Raw genomic sequence first — 14,641 nt, 5'->3', positions numbered from 1 at the left:
AAAAAAAAGTAACATAATTTGTGATATAATTTACTTAATAATCTTCCAATTAACTACTATTTTTCCAGTTCCATTATTTTAAAAAATAAAACTGTAATAAACATTTTACAAAAAATTGTATTCTTAAACATGAGTGTATAGAGAAAAAACATGTGTGTGTGTATATATATATCTATGTGTATGTGTCTATGTGTATCTAAAAGTAAATGTGTCATTATCCCTTGTAGCTCAAATAGTAAAGAATCTGCCTGAAATGCAGGAGACTTAGGTTCAATCCATTGGTTTGGAAGATCTCTTTGAGAGGAAATGGTAACTCACTCCAGTATTCTTGCCTGGAGAATCCCATGGGCAGAGGAACCTGGCAGGCTACAGTCCATGGGGTCACAAAGAGTTGAACATGATCTGAGCGACCAACACTTTCACTTACACTTTTAGAAGTGAAATTACTGATTCAGAATGTTATGAACATTTTAATAACTTTAATTCATTTACAAAACGCTTTCCAAAAAACATTGGTCTAGTTTATTGCCCTAAGAGCTGTATAAAACCATATCCATCTCACCATAGTCTTATAACATTTGTAATAACTTTATTTTAGTGGTGATATGAGAGAAGGATCTAATTTCTTTTGATCCAAATTTTCTTTGTAATGTTTTATGAACTATTTGTTGAGTACACTGTCCCTTCACCACTGATTTACTTTCTCTCCTTCACTGTTAAATGATTATATCAGATAGAGTCTTTTTCTGGGCTTTCTCTTTCTGTTCTATCTGTCTGACTTTTGCACCTGCATCACACATAGTGAATTGCTATAATTTCATAATATGTTTTAATATCTGCTGGATCAAGTCTATGTCATTATTATTTTTTTATGGTTTTAAGCTAATTTCATCTTTTGGGGATACTTTTGCTTTTTGTTGTTGCTGCTGTTTTGTCTTTTTTTGGTTGGTTGGTTGGATTTTTAAAATTTAGTTGAAGTATAGTTACTTTAAAATGTTGTGTTAATCTCTACTGTACAACAAAGTGAATCAGCTATGTGTATACATATATCCCCTCTTTTTTGTATTTCCTTCTCGCCTAGTTCACCACTCCACCAAAGTGGAGTTCCCTGTACTACAGTAGGTTCTCATTAGTTATGTGTTATACATAGTGTGAAGTGTGTATATGTCAGTCCCAACCTCTACTATACCACCAACTGCATTTTACCTTAAATTATGGCTAATAACTATCCTTCTGAAGAAACAGAAAGCTCCTTAAAGTTGTAGATTTTTAAATCCTTTTTTTTAATGCCCCCTCCCTTTCTGTACCACAGCTATTTACTCATAAAATACAGTGAAGGTTTCTCAGTGGCAGGCAATTGGTCTCAGTCAGAACTACTCCAAAGTTGGCCATAATCTTCTCCTTTCTGAACATCCCTGAAACTTGATGCAGTGCCTCTGTTTCCTCCATTTCTCTCTTTGCTCATTCACAGCCTAGTCACATTCAGAGATCCTGTAAGCAGACAGCATAAAAAATTGACAGTTACTATTGAGTGTAATTTGTTCCATGTACTGTCCTATGCACATCCTCCCTACCCATAGGCGCTACTGAAAAATGAGCTAATAGGTCATTATCATTATTCAGGATGAATGAAGATATAGCTAAATATTAATGAATTTCATTCGGTAATTGCCCACATAAGAGACAAAATTATCATTTAAAAGAACTATAGCTACTAATTAGTCTCACTACTCCTTCAAGGGTGAAGGTTTCAGTGAACAGAGGTTATTGTATCTTGCTCTAAACTAAAACTCTACCTATCATCAGTGATTTTTTTTGGTGTCTCTAAAAATGGTATAGAAGTTATTAATAACCAGGGATATTTTTAAACCAACTAATTGACTTTTTATTTGTTTAATAAATGCATTTGGTCAAAGATGTAATTCCCAAATCAAGTTATGTTTTATAAACATTTGGGGATTGAAAATGCAGATTCTTTTATAACCTCATACAGGGAGTTTGAGGCCAGGCCTGGAACCAGGAATCTGGGGATTTTGTTTTTGTTTTTGTTTTTTTTCCTTTTTTAAAAAAATATTGATTGATTGATTTGACTGTGCCAGGTATTAGTTGCAGCATGTAGACTCTAAGGTTGGCAGCATGTGGGATCTACTGCCATTACCAGGGATCGAACCCAGACCCCCTGCAGTGGGAGAGAGGAGTCTTAGCCACTGGACCATCAGGGAAGTCCCTTTTCTATTTTTTACATTCCTCTGGTGCTCCTGATGAAACTTTTGGGAGCTACTAGGCTACAACATGTTGTTAACAAAGCTGAGATATTGTAAATATACACTAACTTTCTACAAGATGTAAATTTTCTATAGAGTTCTAGGCAAGATGATTAGGTATTGCTAGGGACCCAAAGGAGTAGATTTATAAGTAAGTTGACATTTGTATGTAAGTGATGAGAAAAATACATAAGAAGCATCTATGTTGGGATCACTGAGCTTTCCAGTCTTTATAAACTGAACTTTTAATTCTTAGATCAGAAAGGTATTTCCAAGGCTGGTCTTCATGTGAGCAGAGAATTCCAGATTGAGGAACAAACTTAAAGACACCAGGTAGGTACCATCCTTTCTTATCCTTATCTACCCAGCCAGTGCTTTGGCAAATTACCTCCATAGGCCAGTACAACTGCCTAAAACCTTTTACTTACAGATTAATTCCTTTGAGTCACTCCTTATCATTTCATTCATTTTACATGATAAGTGAGCACTCAGAATTACTAGACAGAATGCTAATTTCTGCAAGTGGAACATGAGAGATTCAGTCTCTGACCTCAGGAATTTCAAGTACATTGTGGGAAGCAGCCATATTCACCTATAACACAGCATAATATGTGCTGTCAGAGAATAGGCTTTGGAGCCCAGAATGAAGTGAAATATATCTCTCAACCTTGCTGTTAGAGTCCTTAAAATTTTGGCCATATCATCAGGAAGTCAACAGGATCATCACAGCACACAAAGCAACGCAATTTCCTGGATGCTGTTGTTACTTCAGTTAGAGGGTTCGAGGGTGAGTGGGCTGGAATTCCAGCTGTTGGCTCTTTTTTGTGTTTCTATTCTCCAGGGATGCCTGGTTACAATGCCCAGGCCAAAGCCCTCTGACTGAACAAATGGTCAGAGTCTACTTGGATAGGCTAGTTACGTTTTTATGAGGGTACTCAGCTGCATGAATTTAGGAACTGGACCTGAATAGCTTGGGACAAGTGTAGCCACAGCAGGAAGTTTGAGAGGAGACTGATCTGGGCAGGGTATTCATAAGTTCAGTTCAGTTCAGTCGCTCAGCCGTGTCTGACTCTTTGGGACCCCATGAATTGCAGCTTTCCAGGCCTCCCTGTCCATCACCAACTCCTGGAGTTTACCCAAATTTATGTGAACTTTTATAAAAAGCCTCTTGATGAAAGTGAAAGTGGAGAGTGAAAAAGTTGGCTTAAAGCTCAGTATTCAGAAAACAAAGATCATGGCATCTGGTCCCATCACTTCATGGGAAATAGATGGGGAAACAGTGGAAACAATGTCAGACTTTACTTTTTTGGGCTCCAAAATTACTGCAGATGGTGACTGCAACCATGAAATTAAAAGACGCTTACTCCTTGGAAGGAAAGTTATGTCCAACCTAGATAGCATATTGAAAAGCAGAGACATTACTTTGCCAACAAAGGTCCGTCTAGTGAAGGCTATGGTTTTTCCTGTAGTCATGTATGGATGTGAGAGTTGGATTGTGAAGAAGGCTGAGCGCTGAAGAATTGATGCTTTTGAACTGTGGTGTTGGAGAAGACTCTTGAGAGTCCCTTGGACTGCAAGAAGATCCAACCAGTCCATTCTGAAGGAGATCAGCCCTGGGATTTCTTTGGAGGGAATGATGCTGAAGCTGAAACTCCAGTACTTTGGCCACCTCATGTGAAGAGTTGACTCATTGGAAAAGACTGTGATGCTGGGAGGGATTGGGGGCAGGACGAGAAGGGGACAACAGAGGATGAGATGGCTGGATGACATCACTGACTCGATGGATGTGAGTCTGAGTGAACTCCGGGAGTTGTTGATGGACAGGGAGGCCTGGCATGCTGCGATTCATGGGGTCACAAAGAGTCAGACACGACTGAGCGACTGAACTGAACTGAATGTGCATCGAGTCGGTGATGCCATCCAGCCATCTCATCCTCTGTCGTCCCCTCTCCTCCTGCCCCCCAATCTCTCCCAACATCAGGGTCTTTTCAAATGAGTCAGCTCTTCCCATGAGGTGGCCAAGGTATTGGAGTTTCAGCCTCAGCATCAGTCCTTCCAAAGAATACCCAGGACTTATCTCCTGTAGAATGGACTGGTTGGATCTCCTTGCAGTCCAAGGGACTCTCAAGAGTCTTCTCCAACACCACAGTTCAAAAGCATCAATTCTTCAGCGCTCAGCCTTCTTCACAGTCCAACTCTCACATCCATACATGACCACAGGAAAAACCATAGCCTTGACTAGACGGACCTTTGTTGGCAAAGTAATGTCTCTGCTTTTGAATATGCTATCTAGGTTGGTCATAACTTTCCTTCCAAGGAGTAAGCGTCTTTTAATTTCATGGCTGCAATCACCATCTACAGTGATTTTGGAGCCCCCCAAAATAAAGTCTGACACTGTTTCCACTGTTTCCCTATCTATTTCCCATGAAGTGATGGGACCAAATGCCATGATCTTCATTTTCTGAACGTTGAGCTTTAAACCAACTTTTTCACTCTCCTCTTTCACTTTCATCAAGAGGCTTTTTAGTTCCTCTTCACTTTCTCCCATAAGGGTGGTGTCATCTGCATATCTGAGGTTATTGATATTTCTCCCAGCAATCTGGATTCCAGCTTGTGCTTCTTCCAGCCCAGTGTTTCTCATGATGTACTCTGCATACAAGTTAAATAAACAGGGTGACAATATACAGCCTTGATGTACTCCTTTTCCTATTTGGAACCAGTCTGTTGTTCCATGTCCCGTTCTAACTGTTGCTTCCTGACATGCATACAGGTTTCTTAAGAGGCAGGTCAGGTGGTCTGGTATTCCCATCTCTTTCAGGATTTTCCACAGTTTATTGTGATCCACACAGTCAAAGGCTTTGGCGTAGTCAATAAAGCAGAAATAGATGTTTTTCTGGAACTCTCTTGCTTTTTCCATGATCCAGCGGATGTTGACAATTTGATCTCTGGTTCCTCTGCCTTTTCTAAAACCAGCTTGAACATCTGGAAGTTCATGGTTCACGTATTGCTGAAGCCTAACTTGGAGAATTTTGAGCATTCCTTTATTAGCATGTGAGATGAGTGCAATTGTGTGGTAGTTTGAGCAGTCTTTGGCATTGCTTTCCCAAAGCAAAGGATGCTTTCCCAAAGAAAGGTGTTCATAAAGACAGTGTCACATTATAGTAGATCTCCAGAGTGGTGGGGTGACAAGAAAGGTAAGGTCATCAAGTCTTCACGGACACTACAAAACATTACAAATGAAGGGATAGATAACTGTTGAGTGATAGGCTGTCCCAAATCATTCTGGATCCTTGTCTATTCACTGTTTTATAGGTTTTTGGCTTCCAAATAATATGCAAAAACTGGGCTGTAATCAAATCATGGTCTTCTTCAGGAATGTAACCAGCACATCGCTCTGTCGTATTACAATCCCAGATCAGCCATCCCAGACCATACCCTGTTTTTCTTGGGCATCCTTATCTGCATAAACATTCTGAGCTGCCTTTTTTTATCTGACCCAGATGGTCTATCGTAATTTCCTATGATTAGTTCTATATTCCTTTTATCTTTTATTTCCATCCAAATATATTTTGTCCCACTGCCAACTTATTTATTATGTGACATTCTTTCTCCCTTCAGACACAATATCCTCCTTGACCCATGTTGGCATAATTCCCCCTAGCCTGTTGTGTCTCTCTCTTATATAAACTTTCCATCTCCAAATTATTCCAAATCTGTTTCTGGTTTTAGCCTCTCCTTAGTAATCCTTGTTACATAATGTGTCTATTATATCTCTTGGTATTTGTTTTCTTTCAGTTCACGTCTTACCATGCATATGAAAGTCATTTGTAAGGGGAGCTGTTTAGAATTTGCTTTTATTTTTTCTTTGGTTTCTTTTAGGGTTCTGCTTCCATCCTTTGAGTTCTTTTCATCTGTGACCCTCCTCCCTTTCTCCAGCCCCCTTGATTTCCTCATAACATGCTAGTTTATACCTTCTTCCCAGATGCATGCAATTGTTACCATTGTGGCTTTGTGTATTGTGGTGTGGTTTTGCAGAAGAGTTGGCTGTCTTTCATGTAACTTTCCAGTCTCCACCATTCATTTGTTTAGCAGGAACTCCATTCAAACTCGGTTTTACCCCAATCATTAGCATGTGCCTAGAGCCTGAAGGAAGTCTGATAGACTGAAAAAAGTGTAATAAACTCATTTTATGTTTTCATGAGACTTTAGCTGTCTATAAAAAGTCCTGAACAACCAATTGAAGATGAAAATAGTTTGACCCACTGCCTTTTCTACTTGGCCTACAGGGAGTTGAATAGTTTGAATTATTTTTCCTCATTAATTTCTTAACTCACTTTCCCTACTTTCTCATCTAAATGTCCTTTTTGTTGTTGTTTTGGTTGTAGACACATGTGGGAGTCTGCATCACTTAACCCATTCCCTTCAGATTCAATCCCTGGGTCAGGAAGATCCCCTGGAGAAGGAAATGGCAACCCACTCCAGTATTTTTGCCTGGAAAATCCATGGACAGAGAGAGGAGCCTGGCAGGGTACCCAGTCCATGGGGTCACAGAGAGTCGTCACAGAGAGTCAGACACGACTTAGTGACTAAATACCACCAGCACACACTCCCTGCCCATTTAAGGAAAAGCTATCAAATAAGGTGTCACAGATGTAACTGTACTTCCATTATCACTGAATACGACCATCACTGGTGAGGGGTCATGGCAGGAGCAAGCAGAGAGCTTGACTCAAAGTCTAGTGATAACACAGATATTTTCATGAAATGTAAATTTCCTTGGGGAGGGACTGTTTCTAATCATCTCTGTAACACACCTCCCATGGTCCTCAGTTTCCTCATTTGAAAATAAGGACAATGTTAACATTACCACATCAATGAGACTTTTCTGAAGATTATTGAAATACTGTCTATGAGGAAACATTTTATTAATGGTGAGCAAAATAATAATAAATGACTGGAAAGTCACCTGGGTATCAGGCCTTTTTTGTGCCATGGAGCTAGTGAGTAATTCAATAACCTTAAAAAGAAAGTAAGTTTTTCCTATGGGACTAATTTAGTGCCTAGGAGAATACAGATGAGCATAACTACAACATATCATTGTTTAAAGTACCTGAGGGCAAAGTTTCCTATGCTGAGATCCCAACCTGACAATGTGGTTTCAAGTTTAAAGAGGACAAAAGTCTGGAGAAGGAGCTCTATTTGAATATTCTACTGTTTAGACCGAATGGTTGTTGACCCAAATTTAGTCAATAAAATTCTCCAAATAGTTTTGCTATTAAAATCCTTGAGTCAATTGCATTTTAACTTTATTTAGAAAAAAGAAATTTAGAGGGAAAGAAATGTTTAAGTTTTTATTATTTGGATTAGGAGCACAGATTCCAGAGTCATGCCGTTTCCATGAAAATAACAGTGAAAGTATTTACTGGCTGTGTGATCTTAGGCAAGTTACTTAACCTTCCTGCACCTCAGTTTTCTCAGTTATAAAGAAAATCATAGTACTTTCCAAATAGAGCAGCTGTTCTTTTTTTTTTTTAATGTATGGAAAATTCTCATCACTGTTCTTGGCACATAATAAGCATTAATAAAACTTGAGTGGTTTTTATTTTAGAAAGCTGCATTCTAAAGAGAATTCCATTTGCCCCGACTCTCACAAATGTATTCTGTAAAGAGTGAAGTCGAGATTCATTCAGTTGATGTCAAAACTTAGGCATTTTCTACCACACACAAGGCCATCCATATTTGTTCTTTGTGCTCACCTTTCTGTATTACTATTCTGTCATCTCTAGCAATCTTTTATCATTATGTGAATCATTCATAGAAAAGAGAATCCTTATTACTTTAGGCAGAATTTTTAGTCAAAGGTAGAGGCCGCTGATTCAGGTAGACAAGTTTGATATATTTTTAATTGAGAGTCACATGCTCTCTTGCCTGTTAGTCATCACTGTTCCCTTGCCTTTTCTTTTTCTTTTTTTTTTCGCTTTTTTGTTTTGTTTTGGCTGCACCATGTGCCTTGCAAGATCTTAGTTCCCCAACCAGGGATCAAATCTGACCACCTGCAGTGGAAGTGTAGAGTCCTAACCACTGGACCTCCAGGGGATTCCTTTCCTTACCTCTCAGATAGTATACTCACTGAGGCAGAGTCCATGACTTATTTGTATGTGTAGACTATTTATATGTGTATATATTTATATATGTGTGTGTGTATATACTTATATTTTTATATGTGTAGTCTATAATGAGATAGAGATACACCCCACATCCATTAGGATGAAAGTGAAAGTGTTAGTCATTTCTGAGTCTTTGTGACCCCATGTACTGCACCCCCCCAGGCTCCTCTATCCATGGAGTTCTCCAGGCAAGAATATTGGAGTGGGTTGCTATTTCCTCCTCCAGGAGATCTTCCTGACTCAGGGGTTAAACCTGGGTCTCCTGCATTGCAGGCAGAGTCTTTACCAACTGAACCCCCAGGGAAGCCCTCCGAGTCTAGTCAAATTCTAATCATTACCTGGATCTTCAGAATGTGTTAGAAATTAAAAACACTTAGTATATTAGTAATCACCATTACAAATTGTTTCAGGCATTTTAATTATACATATTCCCTTTTTATTTCACACTACATCCCATCTTAAAATAGAGAACACTAACACTTAAAAGAGGTTAGTAGTTTGTCCAAGATATAATACTACTCATAACTTCCTAGCAGGAACACAAACCCCGGGTAACTGACACCAAGCCGTCACTGTCTTCACTTCACAGAAAAAGGATGAGGTGGGGAATTCACACACCGACTGTACTTATTCAGACACAATTTAATTTGATTAAAAATCCATTTCTATGAGAATACGCATATATTTTATGAGAGAACAAATTTCACATGACTCAATTATCTCACGTACAGGTGAGTTTATTTGTTGACACAAAATTATTCCATGACGGATATCAGCTATGTATTTCTTTTTTCTCAAATAATAGATTCTGACTCATTTTGCAGCACAAGAGATCAGTTTAGTTTCAGCCTAGAGTTTAACCTGTGGTAGGATAGTGTGTATTTAACACAACACACAGCATCAGTTAATTGTAGAAGAATCAAAGTTATCTTTTATGTGACATTCTCTCTCTCTTCAAACATTACATCTATTTTGATCCATCTAGGCTTAACTTTGGGGTTAGGTTAAGAAATTGTCAAAACACTTTTCACAAACTTGTTGTAAACCACTATCCAAGAAAATCAGCTGAGGTGAGAATTATAACAGAGAATTATGTCTCAACACAAGGAGATGCTCTATGATTATTATAGAGTTTGAAAACAAAAAGACTCAGAGAACTACAGAAAAAAGAGTAAGCAGAGCAAAGTATGGTGAATTCATTACAAGTTTATTTATGTCTGAAATTAGTAATTATGTATATATATTGTGAACCATCATTACCTTTTCACCAGCCATATTTTATGATTTCATGCAATTATTAAAACATTTCAAAATATTGAAGTCTACTCAAACATTGAGACTAAAGAATTACATGTCATTTGAGTAATGAGAAGATCAATGGAAAAATAACTTGTCAACAAAAGCCCTTATCACTTTATATTGAATATCAAGAAAATCAATGGAGAGTCTTTTTTACTTGTGATGAAAGTAAAAGCACAGTCAATTTTAATCTTACTTTAGAGTTTTACCTTGATCTGACTAGTCAGCATTTGAGTTGTTTAGCAACTTGGATATTAAATAGTCTATATTCTTGAGCTTTCTTATCAGTGCAGCAAAGGTATTTTATTATAGTGCCTTTACAAATATTTTTCATGTGATTTGCTACAGAGCTTTCCTTTAGTTAAGACATTTTATTCTTGAAGAGGGACATTTTATTTTTTATTTCATATTATCCTTCCAAAATAGAGGTTTATATTATTCTCCTTTCGCTATCTTAATATTACATTGGGTCCTTAATAGGTTGGGCAAGTCCATCAGGATTTTATCTTTCAGAGACTATGCTAACTTTGAGGAATTGAGCCAAAGGGCACCAAAAATAGATGCATCTCTGGCAGAGAAAAGAGGGGCCCTACTACAGGATAATTAATGGCATTCCCGAAGAAAAGGAATGCTGAGATACCACAGAGAGGCTTTAGTCTTCACTAAAATCTAGTACTCCTGTTCTCCTCAGTCCTTTGGCCCTAGCAAACAGGATAGAGAACAACACCTCATCCTTAAACTACGGCTCAGAGAAATGAAAGCAAAGGGACATCAGAGAAGACGGAAAAGGTGACACAGAACAAATAGAAAGGAAGGGTGTGGTAAATATGTAAACATGTAATGTTACCAAAAAAAAAAAAAAAAAAAAGATTAAATTAAGAAGAAAAAGATATATCAAGAAAAAGAAAAAATAATGTAGCATTCATTAAAAAATAATATAAACAACATAAGTATATGTCTTATGAGTGCTTTATGCCAGAAAAGTATTAAATAAAGTTCTCAATTCAATAAAGGAAGAGCTCATTGGCAACATAACACACAAATAAGGAAAAATAAATGAGATGCAAACCTATGTGAACAAGATTAGGAAACCAAAGTAACCATTTCAGACTCTAAATAGAAACAGTAAAAAGAAAATCAATGTAATAGTAAAAAGCTTCAGTTAACATAAATGCAGAAGAAAAAGGCAAAGAGATTAAGGTAACAAGATGATAGATGTGAAAGATAAAGAAGATCCAACATAAGAATAATTGGGATCATAATGATCAGTCAGTTCAGTTCAGTCGCTCAGTCGTGTCCGACTCTTTGCGACCCCATGAATCACAGCACACCAGGCCTCCCTGTCTATCACCAACTCCCAGAGTTTACCCAAACTCATGTCCATCGAGTCGGTGATACCATGTAGCCATCTCATCCTCTGTCGTCCCCTTCTCCTCCTGCCCCCAATCCCTCCCAGCATCAGAGTCTTTTCCAATGAGTCAACTCTTCGCATGAGGTGGCCAAAGTATTGGAGTTTCAGCTTCAGCATCAGTCCTTCTAATGAACACCCAGGACTGATTTCCTTTAGAATAGACTGGTTGGATCTCCTTGCAGTCCAAGGGACTCTCGAGTAAATATATAGACTGACCAAATCAGAATAACTCTATAAGTGAAGAAAGAGAGATGGGAAGAATTATAAGAAAGCTTATTTCCTCATCTTTCTTAACAAGTAGTGAATCTATCTTGTTTAAAGTTAATGTGTAGGTATAAAAATAAGTGATTCTCACCTCTTAGGGGTTATTACTTTCTGGCTATCCACTGTTCATCTGTCCATCATTCCATCTATTCATTATCTTACATATAGACACACTCCTAATGGTGTTCATCAAATGTTAACATTATTTATTTATGGATGGTGAAATTTTTCAGGCTTTCTTTTACTCCTCTGTTGTGCTTGAATTTTTAAGAAGTGATCATCATCACTGGAGTGGGTTTAAATTGAACCACAAATTCTTTGCCAATCTTCTCATCAGGAAATGGAGTCTGTCTCCCATCCTTGCTATTTGAGCCTGACTTCTGGCTGGCATTGACCAATGGGATGCAACAGAAGCCATATATTGAGATTTCCAGGCTTATTCTCTTGGAACCCTAGACAGGCATGCTGTGATGTGAAGTGGGAGGAAGGTTTCTATGGCTGAGTGGTGTTGATGTATGGCAGAAGCCAACACAATATTGTAAAGCAATTATCCTTTGAATAAAAATAAATTACTTTTTTTTAAAAAAGAAATCCAAGATGTAAAAACATATGAAGATACAGTCCCAGAAATCCTAGTTATTCCAACCATCCTAGATGAGGCCCTAGGCATGTGCATGAGGCCATGTTAGACCAATTCACCCCAGCTGAATTGTCAGATGACCACAGTTGCATGAGTGAGCCCAGGCAAAAACAGTAGAAGATTCTAGTCAATCACAGACTTTTGAGGCACAATAAATTGTTTTTGCTTTAAGCTACTAAGTTTTGGAGTTAATTCTTATATACCAAAGATAACTGCTCTCTTTTATGAAAAGAATAATTTCAATACTCTTAAAAATCCAAATAAGATGTGAAAGTCTCCATTCTATATAATAGGGGAAGTTCTCCTGAACCTGAATTTTTTGAAGGTGTTCATGTCTCCCTGCCAATGTGCTCTACGGCCCTCTTTCCACTGTTGACTACTTCTGACATTCTCCATTACTGCTTTTGTCATTCTCTCATAAGCCCACTTAAACCCACACTGTAAATGATTGTAATTCCTCAGTTGCCCCGAAGTACCACAAACACAAGCTCGTGTAGGTCTCAGACTTTTACTAAAGGTAAAAGATAAGATACTAAAAGCACTGTATTATTTATCTATTACTGTGCAATACCCCAAAACTTAGCAGCTTACAATAAGCATATATCAGTTATATAGTTTCTGTGGGTCAGGCCTTTGGTAAGTGGCTTAACGGTATTTCTGGCTTCAGAAATCTCCTGAGGGTGAATCAAAATGTAGGTCACAGCTGAAATCATCTGAAGGCTTGACTGGGGCTAAAAGTTCTTCTGTCAGATGACTCACTCACAGGACTGTTGGTAGGAGTCCTTTTCAGAGCTTTATAAGAGGCCCCAAGACATGACAAGTTACTTCCCCCAGTGTGAGCGTGTGGTCCAGGAGAGCAAGAAAGAAGTTACAATGTCTTTTATGGCCTAGGCTTAGAAGTCTGTTATTCCTGTAATAGTTTCTTAGTTACAAAGTCAGCCCTATTCAGTGCAAGGAGAGTCTACATAAATTTATGAATATCAAGAATTGGGGATTATTGGGGACTGTCCATCACAAGCCTCTGGGATGAAAGTGACCCACAGCATTAGGAATCTGTGAGGTCTTTGTCTCCTTAGTTTGCCAAATCACTCAAAGTATCAACAAAATTCCCCCAAAACAGAGTCACCGTGGAAAGCTGTACAGGGTGTTGACTATACCAGTAAACCCAGTAGAGAGATCTGAGCCCAAAACCCTGATAGTGGTCTGTGTCTCTCCCAAGAAACAAGTGTCCTTTTCTGGACACAAATACACTTGAAAGACTGAGATATGCCTTTGTGGCCAAAGAAAACAGAGCCTGCTGCTGCTGCTGCTAAGTTGCTTCAGTCGTGTCCGACTCTGTGCGACCCCATAGACGGCAGCCCACCAGGCTTCCTGTGCCTGGGATTCTCCAGGCAAGAACACTGGAGTGGGTTGCCATTTCCTTCTCCAATGCATGAAAGGGAAAAGTGAAAGTGAAGTCGCTCAGTCGTGTCCAACTCTTAGTGACCCGATGGACAGCAGCCTACCAGGCTCCTTTGTCCTTGGGATTTTTCCAGGCAAGAGTACTGGAGTGGGTTGCCATTGCCTTCTCCAAAGGAGAGCCTAAGTGTTCATAATATTTTAAACAAAATCATGCCAATTCTGTAATCCTGAAATGAGAAGAGACTTTTGAGCAATCACTGAAGAACTATTAGTAAGAAACTTACTTCCAGTATTTGCTACAAGTCAGCAACTTAACTGAAATTGCTTTGTAAAATTTGACCAAGTCCAAACTTACCAATTCATCACAATGTTTAAATTACCACCTCGCCTCTTTTTTATTTTCCTACTTTTTGGCCATGCAGTGCAGCATGCAGGGAGGGTATCAGTTCCCCTGCCAGGCATGGAACCCACCCATCCTGTAGTGGAATCTTAACCACTGAAGTGCCAAGGGAGTTTCAACTTCTTTACCTTTTAGTTCTTAGCTGTTATCATACTGGACTTTTACAATGCATTGAGGAGATTTTTGTTTCCAGACTCCCCAGTGTAGTTCTATGTTTCTAGGATATTGTGTTCTAGGAATCAATAATAGATAAACTCACAGAAAAACTTCCTACATTGTTTTGCAGTCATATATCCATGTCGGGACTCCCCTGGTATTCTAGTGGTTGAGAATCCACCTTGAGGTGCAAGGGATACTGATTCAGTCCTTGGTCTGGGAAGATCCCACATGTGACAGGGCACCTAGGCCCATGCACCACAACTACTGAGCCTGTGCTCTGGAGCCAGTAAGCGGCAACTACTGAGAAACTACTGAAGCCCATGCACCCTACAGCCTGTGCTCCACGACAAGAGAAGCCTCCACAATGAGAAGCCCACGCACTGTAACTAGAAAGCAGCCCCCACTGTCCACAAGTAGAGAAAGCATGCGTACAGCAATGAAGACCCAGCACAACCATACATACACATATATATATATATATTTTTTTAAGATGAACATAAATCATACTTTTTAAAGAGACATCCATGTCGAAAAAACTTGAAATATAAATTCAGGGCTACTGAGAACTTTCAAGGCTATTGCATCAATATTTTTTACATTTGTCTTTCTAAATACAAGGTATTTGTCACAAGTAAT

Source organism: Bos indicus, chromosome 3, assembly GCF_029378745.1.
Source record: "Bos indicus isolate NIAB-ARS_2022 breed Sahiwal x Tharparkar chromosome 3, NIAB-ARS_B.indTharparkar_mat_pri_1.0, whole genome shotgun sequence".
Classification (NCBI taxonomy): Eukaryota; Metazoa; Chordata; class Mammalia; order Artiodactyla; family Bovidae; genus Bos; species Bos indicus.
This window is presented reverse-complemented; position numbering follows the sequence as displayed.